This window comes from Aedes aegypti, chromosome 1 (genome assembly GCF_002204515.2).
Source record: "Aedes aegypti strain LVP_AGWG chromosome 1, AaegL5.0 Primary Assembly, whole genome shotgun sequence".
NCBI lineage: Eukaryota > Metazoa > Arthropoda > Insecta > Diptera > Culicidae > Aedes > Aedes aegypti.
This window is the reverse complement of record NC_035107.1, coordinates 285,611,696-285,620,877: the sequence shown is the minus strand read 5'-3', so window position 1 is coordinate 285,620,877 and position 9,182 is coordinate 285,611,696.

Here is a 9,182-nt window from a genome sequence, read left to right as displayed (position 1 = left end):
TCAAACGTCAAATTAGTGAACTCGTGCATTGATCCATAGCCATTACTTGCCATTTGGAGTTATTCTACGACTGGCGTGAGGTGAGAATTGTTGGTGTCGGTTCGCCCAAGGGGAGTTTACGACCCAAGAGAAAAAGAAGAAAACAGGGAAGAAAGTGAAAATTACCAAATAAGGTATAATGTTTATTTTCAGAAAAGAACACTCTTGATTAAGGCTTAGCTTTTGGCATTTCATTAAAAAGCACCTCCAGGATGAATACTAACAGGCCTCGAAGGAGTGTCTCTTATAAAGATCCTTGCCAACCTTGCATCAGTGAAGACGTTCTTCGTCGCTGTTCTAATATATTTGAGACTGGAAAACCTGCTTCATGATCACCGTGTTCTCCAGAATGGTTGAAATATGGTAATAGTTTCGCATGGAATCCAACGAGTCGGCGAAGGGCTTGGAACAACTGCAATCCGGAAGTGGTGGTTGGCGTGCTCAGTGGAGGCTTCCGTTTGCAATCCTTAGCAGGGATTTTCATGGATTGTTGGCAATTGGCGACTAGCTTCTGCAGTTACAATTTTCGTCAGGCACAGATTATTTGAAGGACTCCGATAAAATAAATCGAAATGTAGGTACTTATGCCCAAACACGACGACTGGTGGAATCAGAATGATGACTGAAAAAACTTTGCTTTAGAGCTGGTCAAATATTGTTTTCCTTTTGGCTCTTCTTGGAAACGGAATCAGCATGGAAACGATCTATTTATCGATGAAAAGAAAAATTTTCATGCAGCTACGTGAACTGCGTGATCAACGATTTGGTTAGCGATGTCCGTTGACGTTGATTCAACGCATATCGTTATCGTTGACGCTAACAGCCACAAAAATCAACGCAACGGCGTTAACATTGATCCGTGACAAAATCAACGTTAACGGCGTTAATCGTTGATTAACGTTAACAACCCTGTGGGACTCAATGATCACTCGCTGGTTCCCAAAACGTTCTTCTAGAATCTCCCATGCTCTTGCGTAATTGTTATTCTGCAGCGTTTCAATGTCGATGACTTCTTCAGCGTCGCCTCTCAACGAAGTTTCCAAATGGTACAGCTTCATGGCATCGGAATCGTTGGATCGTTGCATCATGTCTTGAAACATGGCTTTGAAACGTGGCCATGCTTCGTAACGCCCATCGAAGGTCGGTAGGGGAATGCGATAGGATTGGGTGTTCACAATTAGTGGTTGGCCCGACGAGTGATCCGCTGCGGACGATGACGATGGCACGGGTATAGGCAAGGTGGTTCGGTTCTCTTTCTCAATCGCTTCTATAATCATTTCCACCTTGATCAGGGTTTGATTGTAGAGTTCTTCAAACTCAACGTACTTTCCTTCTTGGAAATCGACATTTTCTTCGTCGACGGAGGCAATGATGGCATCATGGATGTTGTTGAATTCTTCATAGAACACCTGGAGATTTTTCGCATGCAGTCGCAGGGCGGGAAGGGGTATCATTCTTTCTTCTTCAGCAACCTCACATCGTCCATATTGTCTGTCCTCCGGGGCGGGGTACGGTTTAACGACATCTTTCACACGAAAGCTTCGACTTTGTGGACAGGTACAAGGGTCACGTTCGAACTTCAATCGCGAAGGTGGAACACACGCACAGAATATCCTTCCGATGAACTACGACACGTGATGGAAAAAACGACTTTCACGCAAGTCGCAGTGAGTCACGCAAAACAGAATACCAACGAAGCAAACTATGGGTTTTTCGCGTTGTCAAAGCCACGCGAACGCTCTTTTGCGTTGTCAGCCAAGTAAAACGCTTTACTTACTTAGCAGCAGTACTCCAGTCCAGATCCGGTTCGAACGTTGAGTTCACGTCCGAGCCCAAACAGCGTGAGCCGTGAACTTAGCCCTGCAAAATGCACGCACCGTACGGAAAATCGACAAAAAACTGTAGTTTATAATCCATTATGAACTGAGCATCCACGAACCACATTCAATTTGTAAATTAACACGTTAACACACACACACAAGAGATGAAAAAACGAGTCGCACGAAACGAATTCAATTGCTGGAGCCATCAGAGAGAACTTTCGAGCAAAACGCAAGCAAATCGAATAAAAGTAAAACAAAACTCCATTAATCAGCTTTAGATATAATATTGCTGTTTGCATTTGACGTGCAAACCTTGGCTCACTGGGCTTCAAATGCGGTAACACAATGCAATCAAAGGATACTTAGCAACCATGATCCATATCACCGCCAACCTAGCAGAGAAAATCAAACTTTGACATCGCCTTCCTTGTGAAAAATCTTACCGCATTTGGTCTTCCCGCATTTGATATTTGCATTTCAAACGCACACAGCTATATGTGAAAAAAAGAAACAATTTTATCACTTTGAAAAACATGTTCCCACAGAACATTTGCACGTGGCAAAGCACCATCCGCCGAATCTAATTTCCACAAGCCGAATCGAAATAAAAAAAAACGCGGGACGAGGTAAACGCGACACAAACTTCAAAACGCAGCCGCCCGCGCGCACGGCTTGTTGCGATCTTCAAATATCTTTTGACGGCATTTAAAAGACAAAATAAATGTATATCATATCAAAAAATTACAGATGTTTTATTTTTGTAACTTCAATGAAATTTTTCGATTCGGCTGATGGAATATCAAACGGTTTTATGTGCTATGTCACCCGTAAAACATTTTGGAAAAAGTGCGATGGACAAAAGCGTGGTGATAGTGATGCAGAGGCAGCAATATGGAACACGTCCTGGGAATGGTTTGGCGACCGCAAGAAGATGTCCTTGTGTTCTCGCTGACACAACGCGATGACCTACAGTGCCTATTCGTGTAACCGTTGTGGCAAGAATTCAAATCTTATTTTTTTAAATTGCACCATGTGATCGAGTATTCAAATATTCAAACAGCATAAGCATTCAAAACCACTGGGCAGTTCGACATAACTTCATGTAACGGACGTAAAAACATGGCGTGAAGAAGTTACAGCAAAATAGGGACACGGTTTCACGAATGGGCTGAAGGGTTCAAAGAATGCTTGCTGGACGGCCATCGCCCACTTTTAATCAGGCGAGCGTGTAGACCAGAAGTGCTCAGTGGAGTAGTAAATCTATATAAATAAAAATGGAGTGGTGTTTGTATGTCACGAAATGGCTCACGAACGGGGCAACGGATTTCGATGATTCTTTCTCCGTTTTGTTCGTCAAGGGTTCCGACGTGTTTGTGTGTATAAAAATCCCAGGATATTCACCGGGAAAGTAGGAAAAACAAGCGTGAACGGAGCTGTCATTTTGTGTGGGACGATTCATAGCTATTTTAAACAGCCTACTTGATGGCAAGACGAAGTTTGCCGGGACCACTAGTTTGATATAAAATAGTGCGAGTAGTGAATCGAGTTAAGTTGGAGAGACCGTTCACCGTAACTCAGGTAAACCATTAGCCCAATGGCATAAAAGGGAGACTAAATCCTAATTACCTGCCCGCCAGGACCTTTTTGTTCTTGCTGGTGCGTCTTTAGACCGCCATTGCACGCTACGGTCTGGCCGAGGGCCATCAACGTTAAGGAGGACAGTACTCGGGCAACGGCCCTAATTACCAAGGAGGCCTTGCCGTCGTCGACCGGTTTCGTCCGAGGGGAGCGCCTGTGCATCCGAACCAACTCCACATCGCTAAAGACCATCATTCCAGCCAAGGTCTTATTCACAAATTTCATAACGCTAAAAGGGGTGAATAGGTGTCCTCATGATGTTACGGCTCATACAAAATTTGTGGAATATTCATACAAAAAGCGTTACGAAGGGGTGGGTGAGTGTCAAAAATGGCCATTTTTGGCATTATGAAATAAATGAATGAACCCCTAATTAAAACCGCCATTGCCCCAAGCTTTGTTCGCCGGTATCGGTGCCATTTTGCCGATCGTCGCAGCGTCAGTAGGAGAGACCAGAACAGTTTGGCCAAATACATCATTTTGATTTGAACCGCTCATGTGTGTGATTATTTGAATTGTTGAGTGTCTTTTGAATCAGCGAAGCCCCTTCCGGTTGCCCGGTAGCGCGCCGACCCTGTGACTGTGTCCGAGTCTCGCGTTGCTGAGCTGTTGTCGGGTAGAACATAAGTTTCAGCTTGAGAGTTCACCTTGGCCTTATCTGAAACAAGAATATCAAAACCATGAATATCGCTATTCCCGGCCACGCCCATCTTCACCGTAATTTGGGATTGGGGAAGGAAATGTTGATGTTGCACTTACTTAACGAGATGCCTCCGTCTCAGTCAGTGGCGCGGGAAGTGGGTAGGACAGGTAGGACATGTACTACGCACAAAAAAAACCTGGGTAGGACAGTCAAAGGATTGTCCTACCCACGATTGAACTTAAAAAAAGATTAGCGGAAAGATTGAAATACTAACTTAAAAATTCCTCTATCGATTCTCCCAGAAATTCTTCCAGCGATTTTTCAAAGGATGGTAAGAAGAATTTCTCTAGAATTACTCCAAAGTAATTAGTTATTTCCTCAGGTATTACTTTGATTTTGTTTTTCTAAACTAATGTAGAATTTTCTCTAGATATTTTTACACTAATCCTCCAACCGAATTCACCAGTTGTTACTCTAGGAGATCTTCCAAAGATTTCTTCGGAATTATTGTCGAAAAAATCATAAAGATTTAGTCCAGAGTGTTTGACAATAATAGCTGCAAGACTTCCTCCGCCTCTTCATGTAGATTCCTTCAAGAATTCATCCACGTTTTCTCTCAAAAATCGAAACAATGCAATCTTCAAAAGTTTGTTTCAGTTTTCCTACCAGTTTATACTACAGCAATATTTTTCAAATTTATCCTCCGATTATTTCTTCACAAATTTCTATAGAGATTCTGTCCAATATTTTTGATTATCTTGGCAAATTATCAAGGAAACCTTCCACAACTTCCTCAAAAGCCCAAAAGTTATTTCACAGAACTTTGTTCATCAACTTACCCCTGTTTTACCAGAGGTTAGCTTAGGATTTACTTTTGAAATACCACATGGATTTATTTTCCAGAATAATTTCCCTGGAGACATTCCTCGAAGAATTAATGAAAAAAAAACTCTCAAGGCTTAAGCTAAGTATGCAGTTTTGCTCAAAAAAACGGTCAAGAAATTTCTTACAGAGAGGCCTCTTTGAAATGAAATTTCTTCTAAACTGCGTACAGCGATCAAAGAAATGTGATTCTCTTGAATATGTTTGGAAGCAAATCGAGATAAGCTGTTACTTTTTTTTGTCATCAGATAAGCAATTGTGTTTTTGTCATCAGCAACCCAGCATTTACTTGAGAAAATCTCAAATAATTACGGGAGGAATTTCTTTAGAAATTTTGGATGGAATCTCTGCAGCAATTGCTGAAGGAATCTTTAGGGAAATCTCTAGGTGAAATCTTTTATATATCCTGGCTTTTATAAATTATGGTGAAGTAATTGATTGAATTTTAGAAGATTTTTTGACGGCAAAATCGGAGGATGTCCCAGGGAAATCGATGGATAAAGTCTTGGAGGAGTTAGGACTTTCTTAAAATTTTTCTCAAAGAAGTTTTGGAAGAATTCAGATGATTTCTGAAATAATCTTTGAATATTTCCATTTCTGCGGTTCCCCTAGGGAAATCCATATTGAATTCTTGAGATATCCCAAATAAAATTCTCGAAGAAGTTCCCTACGAAAATTAGTGGAGAAATTCATTGGAAAATAATCACTAAATAAATTTCTTTAGAAATTTCCGAAGTAATACATGAACATTTGGGCAAATACCTGAACAAATTTCTGATGCAATTTCTAGTGAAAATCATGAGAAAACACAAACAGTAATACTTGTCGTAATGTCACTAGGAATTCTAAAAAAAGTATTCAATACTAGTGGTCCCGGCAAACTTCGTATTGCCATCAAGTAGGCTGATGAATAACGCCATGAAACGTCCCGTACTAAATGGCAGTTCCGTTCACCTCCGTTTTTCTCGAATTTCCCGTGCAATATCCTGCACTTTTCATATACCGTCGATGGGGGTGACAATGGGTCTGGGGGGTGAGATTGGGTCAAAACGGAAAAATATGATTTATGAAATATTTCAGCTAGTAACGGTGATATTACTAAAATTAATAATTCATATGTTAGGGAACATATTATTACACGTAATTCATCACAATATACATTTTTAGAAATAGTAGTTTTTGTTTACTATATCAATAAACTTGTATGTTGAAATTAGATAAAATTTGCAACATTAAATTTATCCTGTGTAAAGTATCACGCATGTACTTTAACCTCTACCGTTATATTAGTAGAAGGTTTAAAGTCTTTTCATTACACTTCACACGTATTTTCCGGAATCTATTTGATTTTTCAACAAAAATTTTATTTTTTTCGGTACGGTGTCTAAAACATCAAAAATGGGGGTGAGATTGGGTCAAGCAAGAACGACAGTAAATGAAATTGCAAGTCCACTTTTTTGACATTTTACGGTGCCGGTAGTTTTCTTTTTCATTAAGATGTGTTTATTCTTTCTGAATACAGCATCTCTGGAACATCACACTAGTCTACTTGAGGATTCCGTACATTGAATAACAATGCAACGCATTTTGACAACTTCTCAATCCAGCAACTGTGTTTCGTGCGCAGCAACATCGTAAAATTTTATCAAATGGATTTTTTTTTTTAATTTAATTATTTATCAGTGTTTTCATATTATAGAAACATCTCCTGGAAATACAAATGAGTTGGAACACTGAAATATCGTGATTATGACGTCAACATCTGCCTGAAATGTATTGATCGTGAAATGTCGCTCCGAAATTTAACTATTTGCGAAGAATTAAAATAATCACTGTTTCAGTACACCTCTGGGGAAACTGAATAGGCTTCATGGCAATGGGGATGAGACTTTGAAGACATTTCGAGGGAAAAAAATAGAAAATTTATGTAAACTTGACGATGAATGTTGTGTTTACATATTTTTTCTCATAGCTCTTCAATTTGTTGGTATAATCGTTCTTTTAAGTGGGTTTATCATACTTGTGATACATCTTAGATATCTATTCATCTTGTTTGCATCGTATTTCATCAATATTCTTCAGCTGTGAATGGTTTTGCAACCATATTATCAAAAACAAGTTATTTCAATTACAGTGACCCAATGTCACCCCCTCTATGGGGTGAGATTGGGTCATTTTTCATTCACTTGTGGAGCCGCTGTGAATAAATATTTTTCTTTAATGTTTTGAACAGTTGTTAATGTACCATCAAAGTACATACACACCAAATTTGAAGGTTATTGGAGTTAAATTGCGATAGTTATTCTATAAATAATTCGTACACATCCCTTTTTGACCCATTGTCACCCCCAACGACGGTACACAAACACGTCGGAACACTCTGGGAACATAAGTATGGAAGAATTTTCAAAATCCGATATCCCGTTCTCAAGCCATTTCGTGACATACAAACACCATTCCATTTTTATTTATATAGATTAGACAAATGCCTGCTCTGGTACTATGAAGAATCAAACTCATGTCTCCTGGCTCTTATTAGGTTTAGTTTCAAAAAAAAAAACAAAAGAAAGTAGCCGGTCTTTTAAGAAATGTATTGCTTTTTTTATTGAGCGAAAAAAAAACCTAAAAATATCGTTAGAACGCTTGAAAACAGAACAATTTCCTCCACTCAACTCAAAACCGACCAAAATGTCACTTACGAGTATGCGAGTATTTAATTGTTTTTAATTTAATCTTTTCAATGCCGACATTGAAAAGAAAGAAATAGTGCCTTATTTACAGTATGAACAATATTTCCAGAGAATGAAAAAGAAAAAAATACTCGTTTAGGGCAACTTCACCGGTGGTCCAAATCACTGTTTGGTTCCAAATTTTTGAAGTTTAGAGCTTGCATCGGTGTTGAAAATATACCAGTTTTCTGGTCTATTTTTTTGGAACAGACTAACTGCCTGGTCACGATTTGAACTGTTCCAAATCTGATTTGACAGATGTTTGTTTAACAGTTCGGATTTTTCTCCCCGAGCTTGGTAGTCTAAAAAGTGAATTCAAAAGTTTTCTAGTGTGGCTAACAGGATTTCCACCAGGAATTACTCCTTGGATTTCCTCCAGGAATTCCTCCGGAGATTTTTTTTCAGAAATTTATCCTGGGATTTGCTGCAGAAATAGCTCCGAGGATATTCCCTCCCGGAAACCCTACAGGTATTTCCATCACAATTTTTTCGTGGATTTCATCCAGCAATTCCTCCGGGGATTTGCTCCAAGAATTTTTCCGGGGTTTTTCTCCAGGAATTCTTTCGGGGTTTTCCTCCAGGCATTTATCCGGGAATTTTCTCCAGAAATTCCTTAAGGATTTTCTTTAGAGATTTGGAAAAGAAGTTTCTTCCGAGATTTAGGGATTCCATACGGGGATTTTCTTCAGAAATATCTTAGAGGATTTCCAAAAGCAATTCCTGCGGGACTTACGTCCAAGAATTCTCCCGCAGATTTTTTTTTCAGAGAATTCAATCAGAGATTTCCTCCAGGAATTTCTCTGGAAATTACACCTGGAATTTCTCCGGGAATTTCCTCCAGAAATTTCTCCGGGAATTCCTTAGGAGATTTCCTCCAGGAATTGATCCGCGAATTTCCTCCGGGAACTTCAAGGATTCCCCTGGGAGTATCAAGAACTACCTTTTTAGCGTTAGCGTTAGCGAAACCTTTTTTCCTAAAATTCCTTCGGGGATTTCAATTATTCTTCCGGAGATATCCCCCAAGAACTCCTCCAGGGATTTTCTCCAGAAATCATGCCAGGACTTACATTACCTCCAAAAATTCTTCCGTGGATTTGCTTCCTCCTGAGATTCTGCGATACGTACTCCTGAACCGCATCCGATTCATCCTTCTGCAATCGTGTCCATTTAGCACCTTCCTTGTTGTCAAGTTTTCGTTCATCATCATCATCTTCACTAGGATCTTCACTTTTCGGTTGTTCAGGAGCGAACACATTATGGGCATGTTGTTCTTCCTCGATCTCCAGCAACTGAACGTGGGGAAACAGCTGATGAGATGGAGTTCTTTGACTTCACACTCTTCAATCTTTACCCAACATGGTTGGCAAATGGTGCTCTGGTGGAAATTGCACCTGGACTCCAGGTGCAACCTTACTCCAGGAATTCCTC